Here is a 12086-nt window from a genome sequence, read left to right on the forward strand (position 1 = left end):
GTATCTACAGGCCTGGCCCACTTCCATCTCTCAACTCTTCTCCTCGGATCGGCAGCTATTTAAGAGTCTGTTTTGCAGATGGTTTAGCAGGAATCAGAGCAGAGGTCTCTGCATGTGTGCACTGAAGGAGGAGCTGGCGAAAATCAAGGACTCAAAACATTTCTAGTTTTCAAGGAACCTTTACGACCTTGTTAAAACCTCAGGGAGGACAAAGGGTGAAAATCAGAATATATTATAGAGCTGTTAGTGGTGGGAACTCGCCCTTCCTGGCAGGCTACATAGGGAAGCTGCCTTAAACTGGTCTATCTAGCTCCATAGTGTCCACACTGACTGGCAGCAACTCTCCAGGATTTTAGATAGGGTTGTCCCCTCCTACTTACCAGACTCAGACCTGCAAAGTGGTAGCTTTGTGTAGCTTCAGACCCATTTTTGTTGTTGTTTAGTCATGTCCGACTCTTCGTGACCCCATGGACCAGAGCATGCCAGGCACTCCTGTCTTCCACTGCCTCCCGCAGTTTGGTCAAACTCATGCTTGTAGCTTCGAGAACACTGTCCCACCATCTCGCCCTCTGTCCTCCCCTTCTCCTTGTGCCCTCCATCTTTCGCAACATCAGGGTCTTTTCCAGGGAGTCTTCTCTTCTCATGAGGTGGCCAAAGTATTGGAGCCTCAGCTTCAGGATCTGTACTTCCAGTGAGCACTCAGCGCTGATTTCCTTCAGAATGGATCGGTTTGATCTTCTTGCAGTCCATGGGACTCTCCAGAGTCTCCTCCAGCACCACAATTCAAAAGCATCCATTCTTCGGCGATCAGCCTTCTTTGTGGTCCAGCTCTCACTTCCATACATCGCTACTGGGAAAACCATAGCTTTGACTATACGGACCTTTGTTTGCAAGGTGATGTCTCTGCTTTTTAAGATGCTGTCTAGGTTTGTCATTGCTTTTCTCCCAAGAAGCAGGCGTCTTTTAATTTTGTGGCTGCTTTCACCATCTGCAGTGATTATGGAGCCCAAGAAAGTAAAATCTCTCACTGCCTCCATTTCTTCCCCTTCTATTTGCCAGGAGGTGATGGGACCAGTGGCCAGTTCTTTCAAATACCAATCATTTAAACAAGCATTCTCAAAAGAACCGAAAAACATTCCAAACACAGTTTAAAAACATTCACCCAGTGGTTTCAGGGTTGCCAGGAACAGTATATTTCAGCCATCAAATGTTTTAAAATTCCTTCTGTGAGACAGCAATGAAGGAAGCAGACACACCTCACAAGGGAGGGCATTTGGGAAACAAGGAGCCACCACCGAAAAGACCCTGTCATTGCTCAATGCCAATCAGGCAGCTCTCAGTGGTGTCACCACCAGCAAGGCCTTGCCTGATGATTGTAGGGCCTTTGCAAACTACATTTCATAAACAATGAACTTTGTTTGTCCCAGGCTGTTAATAAGTGGCCTGGTCCTGACTCTTCTGTTGGCCCAAATCCAGGTGTCCTCAGCAGCTCCTGGAGAGAGACTGCTTACCGCGCATGTTCTGTGTGTGTGGTTTGGGAGCTGCACGGTCAGGGAAAAAGCAATGCTGTCCAGGGTTGTGAAGACTGCGGAGAGAATAATTGGGTTCCCTCTTCCCACCTTGGATCAAATCTATGCTTCCAGGTGTCATAAGAAAGCGGCAGAGATAGCGCAGGATAGTGCGCACCCCGGAAATGATCTCCTTCAGCTTCTGCCTTCTGGAAGAAGGTCCAGGGTTATAAAGACTAGGACCAGCCGCCTGAGAAACAGTTTCTACCCAAATGCGATTTTGGTTTTAAACACATTGCAAGGAGTCTGTATGGGAGTATATTGTATAGAAAAATGGGATATCAAGAGATTTTAGGGGGCTAACCAGGTTGGGATAGCTGGGATAGCAGGCTTGTTGGTTTTGAATGTCTTATGTAGATTCCCCCCCCCCCCAATCTCGTTGTTCTGTATGGAACAACGACAATAAAGATTATCGTATCATATAGTATCGTATGTTCAGATCTTACGGCAAAAGTGTCCTTTTCCCAGACTCTACTGCCAGCTTCTCTCACATAGCAAGCTGACTTGTCCTGGTCCGGTCAGCTCCCCATTGTCTCATACCCTCCAACATTTCTCCAATGAAAATAGGGACATCCTAAGGAAAAGCGGGTGGCGCTGTGGGTTAAACCACAGAGCCTAGGGCTTGCCGATCAGAAGGTCAGCGGTTCAAATCCCTGCGACGGGGTGAGCTCCCGTTGCTCGGTCCCTGCTCCTGCCCACCTAGCAGTTCGAAAGCATGTCAAAGTGCAAGTAGATAAATAGGTACCGCTCCCGCGGGAAGGTAAACGGCGTTTCCGTGCGCTGCTCTGGTTCGCCAGAAGCGGCTTAGTCATTCTGGCCACATGAGCTGGAAGCTGTACGCCCGCTCCCTCGGCCAGTAAAGCGAGATGAGCACCGCAACCCCAGAGTCGGTCACGACTGGACCTAATGGTCAGGGGTCCCTTTACCTTTACCTAAGGAAAAGCAGGACATTCTGGAATTAAATCAGAAACCGGGATGCCTTCTGTAAATCCAGAACTGTCCCTGGAAAATAGGGGCACTGGGAGGGTCTGCTGTCTGAGCAGTGGCTGTCCAGGGTTTAGGACAGGAATCTGTCCCATCCCCAAATGGATATGTTGGAGACTGAAACCTGGGCCCTTTTGCATGAAAAACACAAGATCATAGAAAGCTGCCTTATATCGAGTCAATTGGTCCATCTAACTCAATATTGTCTACACTGACTGGCAGCAGTTCTCCAGGGTTTCTGGCAGAGGGTCTCTTCCAGTCCCACCTGGAGATACCAAGGAATGAACTGAGACCTTAAGAACATAATGCGAGTCTGCATCTGGATCAGGCCAGCAGCCCATCTCTTCCAGCATCCTGTGCTCACAGCGGCCGACCACTTCACCCAGATATTCTGCTTCTCAGCCCATATTAACGATCTTATTAGGGAAATGAAAGAAATAGAAAGCTTCCTTTCTGACATTTCCCCGCAAGCCGAAACCACTTCTTTATGTGGTCAGATGTTCTAATCAGCCGTATCACTTAGAAAATCCACAAATGTCTGCTAGATCGAAATGTTTCTGAAAGCCTTTGTTAAAAGAAAGCCTATTAGTAAACTGAAAGGCCCCTCTTTTTTCGTGTTGCGCAAAGACATCCATGCGCACTGACTGCTTTGAACAGTTTGAAATCTATCAGGTAAATAAAAACAGTCGGAAACATCTAGCAGGTTCCAGTTAACCCCAACCCCAACCCTAAACCCAATCCCAATCCTAATCCCAACCCTAATCCCAACTCTCTAGCCCCAATCCAGCCCTAACCCTAATCCCAACCCTAATCCCAACTCTAACCCTAACCCCAACCCTAATCCCAACTCTAGCCCCAACCCTAATCCTAATCCCAACTCTAACCCCAACCCCAACCCCATCCTAACCCTAACCCTAATCCCAACTCTAACCCCAACCTCAACTCTAACCCCAACCCTAACCCTAATCCCAACTCCAACCCTAACTCTAACCCCAACCCCAACCCTAACCCTAATCCCAACTCTAACCCCAACCCTAACCCTAATCCCAATTCTAACCCCAACCCCAACCCTAATCCCAACTCTAACCCTAACTCTAACCCCAACCCTAATCCCAACTCTAACCCTAACTCTAACCCCAACCCTAATCCTAATCCCAACTCTAGCCCAACCCTAATCCTAATCCCAACTCTAACCCTAACCCCAACCCCAACCCCATCCTAATCCCACCCCTAATCCCAACTCTAACCCCAACCCTAACCCTAATCCCAACTCTAACCCCAACCCCAACCCTAATCCCAACTCTAACCCCAACCCTAACCCTAATCCCAATTCTAACCCCAACCCCAACCCTAATCCCAACTCTAACCCTAACTCTAACCCCAACCCTAATCCCAACTCTAACCCTAACTCTAACCCCAACCCTAATCCTAATCCCAACTCTAGCCCCAACCCTAATCCTAATCCCAACTCTAGCCCAAACCTAATCCTAATCCCAACTCTAACCCTAACCCCAACCCCAACCCCATCCTAATCCCACCCCTAATCCCAACTCTAACCCCAACCCTAACCCTAATCCCAACTCTAACCCTAACTCTAACCCCAACCCTAACCCTAATCCCAACTCTAACCCCAACCCTAACCCTAATCCCAACTCTAACCCCAACCCCAACCCCAACCCTAACCCTAAATCCATCCCCAACCCAAACCCCAACTATCAATCATCTGAGAAGTGTTGTGGCTCTGCTGGAAGAGATGTCTTCCTAAGCGCTTTCTCTCTCTCTCTCTCTCTCTCTCTCTGCCCTCCTTTGTCTCCAGTCGAGTGACTCATTGCTTTAATAGGTCAAAGTCATCATGCTGTGAAGCGTGGGGTGATTTTATAGGCCGCTCAGGTGTGTGGGAGGAACATCGGGAAAGACAAAGGGTTTTGCGTTTAATGATGGGAAGGAACTTTTCCAAGATAAGAGGCCAATTTAGACAAGACGTTGAAAGGAGGAAGACCAAGTGAAATAGGTGCACTTCAGGATTTTGTTCGTTTGTTTTGGAGGGGGCACTTCCAGATTACCCGTTTCTTGAGGAATTCATCCTGATTCCTTTGCAGGGAGATGAGACAAAATTGGCTCTTGAATGAGAATTTGTTCTGCTTTGTTTCCAGGGAGATTAGACGAGAATTCGTTCTGTGTTTTTTTTTTTTTGCAGGGAGTTTAGGAAAGGTTGGCTATTTAGTGAGTAATCCCAATTCATTTGTGGGGCAATTAGACTATTTGGTTATTCAATGAGTGTTCCGATTTAGGTTAGATGCTCCTGTGTCAAAGCAAATATTGGCTCACACTTTCTGGTGTGTTTTCTGCCAACTTCCTTATTGCTAAAAGCCGGCTCTTCGGGGGCGTGGGGTGTGGGTGGGGAAGTAGGTTTGTGGCACATGACCTCCCAATCAACTCTAATTACACAACCTGAACTTGCCATTATGGGATTGAGGTCACACCCACACCATGAGTTTCAGGCATGTGGCTTCACACAGAATCCTGGGGACTGTAGTCAGTTAAGGGTGCTAGGAATTAGTTCTGTGATGGGTGAACTATAGTATGCTGCCACATACACCCGGACAACACCATTACTGGCCCCAACAACATCACACATACCATCTCGGGCTATTTAATTGCTCATCGTCTAACATTGTATATGCCATCAAATGCCAACAGTGTCCTTCAGCTCTCTATATTGGACAAACAGGCCAAACCTTACGCCAAAGAATAAACGGACATAAATCGGACATCAAGAATCACAAGACAGAGAAACCAGTAGGAGAACACTTCAATCTCCCAGGACATTCTATACAAGATCTCAAAGTAGCTGTATTACTACAAAGGAATTTCAGAAATAGACTGGAAAGAGAAGCTGCTGAATTGCAACTCATTACCAAACTTAAAACCATGGAGAGACCTGGTCTGAACAAAGCCATTGGATTCTTATCTCATTATACATGACAAAGCCATTTTTCACCTTCTCACCCCTTGCTTTTTCCTGTAAGACCTATTGCAGTCGTTAAGAGTCGTCAACAGGCTCATCACAGCTATCTGCCAATCACCCATTCCCACCACCCTTCTGAGTAATACCCCTCCCCACCTTCTCACTATATAGAAGGATCTGGCAACTTCTGTTTCAGTGTATCTGAAGAAGTGTGCATGCACACGAAAGCTCATACCAAGAACTAACTTAGTTGGTCTTTAAGGTGCTACTGGAAGGAAAAAATTTTTTGTTGTTGTTTTGACTATAGTTCCCGAGGTTCATTGCAGAAAGCCATGGCTCTTAAAATGACATAAATGTGCATTAAATGTGGAGTTAGTAAAGGTGAAGGGACCCCTGAGCATTAGGTCCAGTTGTGGACGACTTTGGGGTTGCGGCGCTCATCTCACTCTATAGGCCGAGGGAGCCGGCGTACAGCTTCCGGGTCATGTGGCCAGCATGACTAAGCCGCTTCTGGTGAACCAGAGCAGCGCATGGAAACGCCGTTTACCTTCCCACCTATTTATCTACTTGCACTTTGATGTGCTTTCGAAGTGCTAGGTTGGCAGGAGCTGGGACTGAGCAATGGGAGCTCACCCCGTTGCGGGGTTTCGAACCGCCAACCTTCTGATCGGCAAGTCCTAGGCTCTGTGGTTTAACCCGCAGCACCACCCATGTCCCTGAAATGTGGAGTTATCCCGCTCCAAAATAGCAATAGTGCTGAAGTGCCCTGTGTTTCGTTTTTAATGAAGAAAGGGAACATGCTGAACATCCCATGTATAAAACAGGAACAAAATGTTGCAGTATGACAAGCTTCTGTTCATTGTTTCTTCTTCTCCCCCGCTTTTTATAATTCTTTTTTATTCAGTTTTACTCTATACATTTAAATTCAGACATTAATCATAATCATCAACATTCATGATTCCCTGAATCCTTGAACTTTCCTCCAATGTTTCCATTTCAAACTTTTTTCTACTGCATCATATATTTTCTCTATTTTCTTAAAATAATCCATTTCCTCCTTAGTTTTTAATACATCACAAGCGTCACTCAAACCCTGCCATAGTTTTAAGTTGTTTACCGTGTTCTCTTAAGTAAATTATAAATTTTCTCCCATCTCTTATTAAAGTTTCTGTCTTCTTGGTTTCTGATTTTCCCGGTCATTTTTGCCATTTTGGCGTAGTCCATCATCTTCATCAGCCATTCGTCTCTGGGCGGGACTTTAAAGTCCCTGTTCACTGTTTCAGCCAGCTGGATGAACCTTCTTCCACATTACTTCATCATGTTCCCCTCTCCCCATTTTTCACTCCTCTCTCCAAAAAGAGAAATTCAGTATTTCGTGACCAAAGAGCATGGGTAGGCAAACTAAGGCCCGATGGGTGAATCTGGCCCAATCGCCTTCTCAATCCAGCATACGGATGGCTCAGGAATCAGTGTGTTTTTACATGAGTAGAATGTGTCCTTTTATGTAAAATGCATCTCTGGGTTATTTGTGGGACCTGCCTGGTGTTTTTACATGAGTAGAATGTGTGCTTTTATTTAAAATGCATCTCTGGGTTATTTATGGGGCATAGGAATTCGTTCACCCCCCCAAAAAAAAATACAGTCTGGCTCCCCACAAGGTCTGAGGGACAGTGGACCGGCCCCCTGCTGAAAAAGTTTGCTGACCCCTGGTCAAAGAGCACGGGCTGCTTTGGGTATCCTTTGCCCTCTTTTCGGTTTGCTTTTCCCTTAAAGATTTTGTGAACTTCTGCAAACTTTGGGGTTCCCCCTGCCCACCTGCAGATCGCTAGCTCCCTCTTGTGGGTCTCTCGTTTGGGGCACCTAAGGATAGGCGCTGAAGAGAACCGGGAGAATTATTAGTTTAGATACGATGATAAGAAGATAAGAGAATGGAAAAGCGAAGAAGAAGGATAGGAGCCATAATTGCAAAACCTAATGAGAAGAAGAGAGTGGAAAGAGCAAAGGACATGAGATTAAGTGTACGGTAGATGAAAACTTAAAAGAACAAAGATAAGAAACTGATTTGCTGTGTCATCGTGATATTCCTCTCTCTGTTGTATACCACTCTCCCACAAAACTGCGTCCACAACTGTGGCTCATGGCAGATCAAATGAGCAATAGCAATCCAGAAAAAAGTATCAGAAACCATTAGGAATAAACATAACGTTAATAAGCAAATGCAAGCCATCTAGGAAAAGAAACTAGCCCAATTTGACAGCTTAAGAGTAAACAGAATACAGTGGACGCTCGGGTTGCGAACGTGATCCGTGCAGGAGGCACGTTCACAACCCTCAGCGCCACGTCTGCGCACGCACATGTTGCGATTCGGTGCTTCTGCACATGCGCAAAGCGTGATTTAGCGCTTCTGAGCATGCGTGAGCACCAAAACCTGGAAGTAACCTTTTCCGGTACTTCCGGGTTTCGGCGCATACGTAACCCGAAAACGTGCAACCTGAAGCGTCTGTAACCCGAGTTATGACTGTAATGCAAAACACAGAAATAAAACAGTGGCATACAAACTTCACCATGTTGCAGAGGATGTATCCAAAAATTTGGATTGGAGACTCGATCGTCAAACATCCAGGCACCCCACCTGGAGGAGGGCAGACAGTCCCTTCCCAGTTTTCCTTCAGAGGCAGTGCTGGATTTACGTATAAGCTAAACAAGCTATAACTTAGGACCCCACTCTCTTGGGAGCCCACCCCCAAATTCACTATTAATACATTCCTTCTTAATTGTCTTTCAGTTCAACAATTACTTTGATAAAATACATATTTTGTTATGTGCAAAATGCTGCTAGCCTGCTCCCTAAAATATCGCTGGTTTGCTCATTTCTATATACAGTGGTACCTCAGATTACAGACGCTTCAGGTTACAAACTCCGCTAACCCAGAAATAGTACCTCGGGTTAGGAACTTTGCTTCAGGATGAGAACAGAAATCGTGCGGCGGCAGCGGGAGGCCCCATTAGCTAAAGTGCGACCTCAAGTTAAGAACAGTTTCAAGTTAAGAGCAGACCTCCAGAATGAATTAAGTTCTTAACCCGAGGTACCACTGTATAGGGTGCCTACATTCTGCATGGACTGGTTGCATGGCAATCTTTGCAAAAATGGCTTTAGCTACCTATTAGGTCCATAAATTACCGTAGAGCATATATTCAACACAAAAAACAGCGACAATTTTTTGTTGACAAAGGACAGCTGGACATAGAAAGGGCCCCATTACCTTCAGTAGCTTAGGGCCTCATCAAACCTTATTCTGGCCCTGCTCGGAGGGGCCTTGCGCCCACCATTATTGGGGTCTCTCACCCCACATGGCAGCCACAACATCTCTTCCCCCCTCTTCCACTAAGCAACATACCGTATTTTTCGCTCTATAGGATGCACTTTTTCCCCTCCAAAAATGAAGGGGAAATGTGTGTGCGTCCTATTGGGCGAATGCAGGCTTTCGCTGAAGCCTGGAGAGTGAGAGGGATCAGTGCGCACCGACCCCTCTCGCTCTCCACGCTTCAGGCAGCTATCCGCAAGCCTTTGGAGCGCGGAGGGAGTTCCCGCCAGGCTCCCAAGGCTTGCGGATTGCAGCCTGCTGCGCACCCTGGGCTTCGGGCAGCTATCCACAAGCCTTCAGAGCATGGCGGGAGTTCCTGCTGGGCTCCGAAGTCTTGTGGATTGCAGCCTGCAGCCCGAAGCCCGGGGAGGGCAGCGCTGCGCATCCTGGGCTTCAGGCAGCTATCTGCAGCGCTTGCTGCCGCTTCCGGACCTGTTCTGGGGGCTGGGGTCGGGGGAAGCTCGGGCTTCCCCCGCCCCAGCCCCACGGCTAAAAACGAAGCCGCGCGCAGCCTCTCCTGGCTGGAGAGGTTGTGCGTGGCTAAAGATGAAGCCAAGACAGCCAGTGGGATGGATTTTTTTCTTTATTTCCCCCCAAAAAACTAGGTCACCCTATGGGCCGGTGCGCCCTATAGAGCGAAAAATACGGTATATTCCTCCTTCCCAGAGCCATGCGCAACATCTCAGAGCCTCACTCCCAAAGTGCTGACTCCCCAAAGGAGCAAGTTCACCCTCAGGGCCTCTGCTGTTTGCTTTCCACATCTGGCACTCAGCGGCAGACAATCTGTGTACATGGGTGTTCCTTTCCGTTTATTATATTGATATATCGCATCACACACCCCAAAGTGATTTGCAGGACAGTAAAATATGGAGATACGCCGGGCAGTGGGAAGTTCACACACCTATAGACATAGAAAAAGCGTTTGTCGAAAAATAAACAAATGAATCACTTAGAAACGCAAAGTCTCTGCCCACAACAGAAAACAAAAGTGAACCCCGACAGCTGCCAAAGGGTCAATTGTTAGTGCTGTCCAAAAAACCCAGGAGAGTCAAAGCATCTTTCCCTGATGCTGAAAGGAAGATAGAGGAAGGTCCGGCAGAGAGTGTTCCATAGATGAGAGGCTAATGCACAAATCATTGCTGTCATTGGTGGTAATAACTGATGGGCCAACATGTCTGTCTTGGTTTCTTCTCAGTTTCCAGTTTTTTCTGACCCTAGATTCATCTTAAAGGAGATGATCTTAACAGAGATTCCGACTAAACGTCAGAAAAAACTTTTTGGCAATAAAAGCTTAGGGCCCTCATATCTACGGGACCGCCTCTCCTGGTCTGCCCCGCAGAGGACCTTAAGGTCCATGAATAACCATAGTTAGGGCCAGGGCCTTCTCAGTAGTGGCTCCGACCTGGTGGAATGCTCTGTCCCATGAGACCAGGGCCCTGCAGGATTTAACCTCCTTCCGCAGGGCCTGTAAGACAGAGCTATTCCGCCTGGCCTTTAATTTGAATTCAGCCTGATCTTTTATTTCCCTTCTCTTCCCTCCCCCTTCCCTTTTATGAAGATCACCCGCTCTGAGACCCCACAGCTAATTCTCCCCTGGCCTCCTTGCTGGCCCAAGTAGGACTAATTCAGCCAGCTAGCCCTGGGGATTATCTAATGCTTATTTCCCCTAAATTGATTTTTGAATTTTGAATGTTATTGTTATTATTGTTTTTATACTGTAGTTTATGCTGCTTTTATAATTAAGTGTTTTAAATCTGTGGTTAGCTGTCCTGAACCCAGAAGGGCGGGGTATAAATAAAAATTTATTATTATTATTCGACGGTGGAACAGACTCCCTCCAGAGGTGGTGGACTCTCTTTCCTTGGAGGTTTTTAAGCAGAGGTTGGACGGCCATCTGCCATGGATGCTTTAGCTGAGATTCCTGCATTGTGTGGGGTTGGACTGGATGACCCTCAAAGTCCCCTCCAACTCTGCAATTCTATGATTTGCTTCTCCGCATTGCTACATCAGTTTGTGGTTTGGTTTTATTTATTAAAAAGTCCCCATGAAAATTTGTCAGCATTTGTCGGTGTTTCTCCTACTACAGAAAATTCATATGTGACTTCCCCAATGCACACATTGTTGCAAAGCAGTTTTCCTGATATAACACATTTTGGTATGTTATTTTCGCCAACTATGCAGTAATATGGGCACTTTAGCCTAGTGTATGTATTCCAATACACATCACTCGGCCGGAAAACAGTCTTGCAAAATTCAGAGAAGTATACATTTCCGGATATGGCTGTGTTTTGGTTTGTTCATTGTTCCAGAAAGTGTGAGTTAGTTAGGATCATCTCTAAGTGTGACCTGAATTGAAGTCTCCCCAGCCTCTGTTGGGAATCCGTAAACAGCTGCAACAGGTCCTGCCAGCATCTTGGAGCCTTTGCGGCTGAGTGAGGTAGCTGGAGATCTGAATTCTCAGCCCCTTTGATTTTGCAGTTCAGGCTGGGATGGTAGATGCGATTTTGTACTCCAGACTTGGTTGGGGAACTGCGTCGCAAAATTCAGAGCAGTGCGAATTTCAAAAGAGAGCTGTGTTTCAGTTCACAAATTTGGCATGTTCGACGTTCGACACAAACTGATTTGGATCTCCCCCTCATCTCTAGTGATTGTTCAATCTGCCATGAGTTTGTCTAAGAAGAAAACACACCAAGAACTCTGGCCAATATAAGTTTCAATAGTGGGAGCAGTCCCTACTCGCAAATCAGTAGTCAATTGTAACAAAAACTAATCCATTCAAAAGCATGTGTTCTGACAAGGATTACAAACTCAAATAGAGATTACAAACTCAAACAGAGATTACAAACTCAAACTTATAAGGATATGTTTAACACAATAATTTGTTACAGTATTAAAAACAAGAGTTTATGAGTAGAGATAGGTTCAAGTTAGTCCATAGTCAGATTTGACGTGAAGATCTTAGTTTCAATCATTGAGCAGAAGTCAGAAGTCAATTATGGATCAGAAACCAGGACAGGGCCCTGTTTCGATGTATTCCCCTTCTTCATCAGCTAATTTTTAAGGGGTCGTGTAAGTTTGAAGAATTTGTATAAATATATCCTGTTATTTTCTATGTTTCTCAGAGATAACAACTAAGTGTGGGTAGATCAACGTGTATCTTGAGCTTTTCTTAAAGAAAATAGGAAGGAAGGAAGGAAGGAA

General features: G+C 46.2%; 1 protein-coding gene and 1 long non-coding RNA gene across 5 annotated transcripts in view; one reads left to right on the top strand and one right to left on the bottom strand.

Annotated features, from left to right (window-relative positions):
• Window positions 1-12086, top strand: part of P2RY2 (purinergic receptor P2Y2) — a 51494-nt gene that overhangs the window by 11259 nt on the left and 28149 nt on the right. The window lies entirely within an intron of this gene.
• Window positions 10270-12086, bottom strand: part of LOC310760986 — a 221998-nt gene continuing 220181 nt past the window's right edge. Inside the window, exon 3 of the long non-coding RNA XR_014547154.1 lies at window positions 10270-10541. This is a non-coding gene — a long non-coding RNA (uncharacterized lncRNA). The remainder of the gene's footprint in view (window positions 10542-12086) is intronic.

The sequence above is a fragment of the Podarcis filfolensis genome (genome assembly GCF_964270895.1).
Source record: "Podarcis filfolensis genome assembly, chromosome: 4".
Classification (NCBI taxonomy): Eukaryota; Metazoa; Chordata; class Lepidosauria; order Squamata; family Lacertidae; genus Podarcis; species Podarcis filfolensis.